We start from the raw sequence: 2,373 nt of genomic DNA, 5'->3' as shown, positions 1-2,373 counted from the left end.
CTTCTTCCACCCGGACCCGCGCCCCGCTCCGTGGGCTTTGCCTCATTTGCGGGGCGGAGCGGGGCTGGCCGGGGGACAGCGGATCCTCTGCTCCTTCCCCGGGGTCGGGAGCTGCCGGCAGTTTAGGGCTGGCTGGCTTATTCCTGCGGACGGGGAGAAAAAGGAAGCAAACGCCCTCCCTCCCCCTCGGTTTTAATCCGAGATAATAATGCACTCGGGAAATTTTAAGCCTTCAGACAAATGACCCCAGGGGATGGCTTTGTGAATTCAGAGCAGATCCCGCTTGTTTCCTCAAGGCGGCAAGCCAGGAAATCATGGATTGATGAACCGCTTGACGGGCCTGCTAATGAAATTAGCAGCAGCTCCATGATTTTTTCAGTGAGCGGGACAGGCAGATGTTGAAGGGAAGCACACAATGGCACAGCTGCACTTGCAGGCTGCCTGGATTCCTGGCAGAGCGGACACGGGGCTCAGCAGACACAGCTTTGGCTGCTGCCCATTTCACAGGTGGTTTTACCTTTCCCTGCACTGCTAAGGCTCTCCTGGAGGTGGGGAGCAGAGGGTTGCCGAAGGCTGCTCCTTAGGGCTGGCATCCAGAAGGAAAACCCAAGGGTACCCACTGTAAGGGTCTGCTCAGTGCCCTGCAGTGACTTGCCCATGCACCACAATGCACCGAGCTATTTGGCCATATATTATTAATTGTTTCTTTCTTTTAGATCTCTCCCACTGCCAAAAATAATCCCCTGGACAACAGAAGCTTTCTCAGCTGTGGGTTGTGGATGGGAGAGGTCAAATATGGAGCAAATATATTGAAATTTGGAGAGGTCATACCAGGGGGAAATGTGTGTGCTTCACCAGGCAGCCCCCCATGCAGTGCCACTGAAGCAGGGAAGCCCCCTGACTTTTGCAGAGATGTTTTCTGCTACCAGAGGGTGCATCTTCTGGCCTCACCTGCTTCTACCAGAGCTGCGGGAAAGGAGCTGGGATGCTCAGGCGAATCAACCATAAATGTGTTGTGTGATGCTGGGTTTCTCTCCCCTCTGAGCGTCATTTCTAGGAATGAAATCGTCATCCCTGGATGATACCCAGAAAAAGCTCTCTCATCGACCTCTGGGAAGTGCAAGTGCCCATTTCACAGCTGGGGAAAATGGAGACAACTCAGCAGGACACAACAGTGATGACTCCTGCCTCCCAGAAGCCTGCTTTTTGTTTCTCTTAAGATGTTCATGAACAGGCCATTTGGAGCAAGCCCCAAAATAACCTCTTCTTAGGCTGTGGACAGCAGGGCTGGACACTGCAGCACAGGAGACCACCTAGCTTTGTCCATTCTCCAGAGGGAAGTTAAGTCAGCAGGCTGCAAGCAAGGTTTGTGTGAGTTTGGACCAGAGGATTTTGGGGTTTCAGAGCAGCTTTGAGCCCATGGTCTGGCGTGAAGCCTGAAGTCCTGCAGCACAGCAGGCTCAGCCAGGTGAGATCTGCTGTGGGGTGTGCAGTGCTGGGGGAAAGGTGTGAAGCACAGGGGCTGTGGGGATGGTTGGCTCATGGCTCACCAGGAGCCCAGGTGCCTGTGGTTCTGGCGTGTGCCGTGGCAGGATCAGCAGCACAGCTGCTCTTGGTGCTGCTGCTCTTCCCCACAGTGCTGTGCCTCTGTGACAGTTGCACTGCACTGCTGAGGTGGGGTCTGGCTGTCCAGTCCTGCTCTGTCTTGTGTCTCTCCTATGCACTAGCTGGACCAGAGTCTCTTGAAAATCAGGGAAGTTTGGAAGCAGCTCCACGCTCTCTAGCATGGGCCTCTTTGAGAACTCCCTAGATGGCTTTTCTTCCCCCATCTCCTGCCTCCTCTGCACCCAGGGGAGCCAAGGACTGTGAGTGGTGCTGGTGCTGCCATCCCAGGAGTGAGGCACTGCATGCAGAGGGCTGCTGCAAGCGAGATTCCACCCGTTCTCCAGGGGCTGGGATGTGGAGGTGGTGTAGAAGGTCACCAGCCTCCCATGCAGCTGTTTCCTGGAGGGGGAATGGCTTGCTCATGCTCATTTGGATTCAATAGCTCTGAAATCAAAGCACTGACTGCTTTTCCTGCAGGTATGAGTGGGGTTCCAAAGCAAAGGTTCTGTGCTCAGCTCGTTCTCCTGGTCCACGGGTGATGCTGGATGTGCCATGTCCTGGGGCTGCTCCTGGGAAGTGGCTGGAGAGGGCAGCCCCTACCCACCCACACAGGAGCTGCTGCCAAAGGGGGTGTGGTGGTGCTGGGCAATGTGTGTTTTCTTTGCAGCCCCTGACGACCATCTGAGGACCTTTCTGAGGTGTGGTCTGCCCTTTATAGGAGAAGGTTGGTGCTGAGCACCCAGCACACCGCACAGGCTGGTGGGTGTT

This window comes from Manacus vitellinus, unplaced genomic scaffold (assembly GCF_001715985.3).
Source record: "Manacus vitellinus isolate BGI_N305 unplaced genomic scaffold, ASM171598v3 scaffold_19_pilon, whole genome shotgun sequence".
NCBI classification, from domain to species: Eukaryota; Metazoa; Chordata; class Aves; order Passeriformes; family Pipridae; genus Manacus; species Manacus vitellinus.
The sequence above is the reverse complement of the archived record's forward strand: the minus strand, read 5'-3'. Positions refer to the sequence as shown.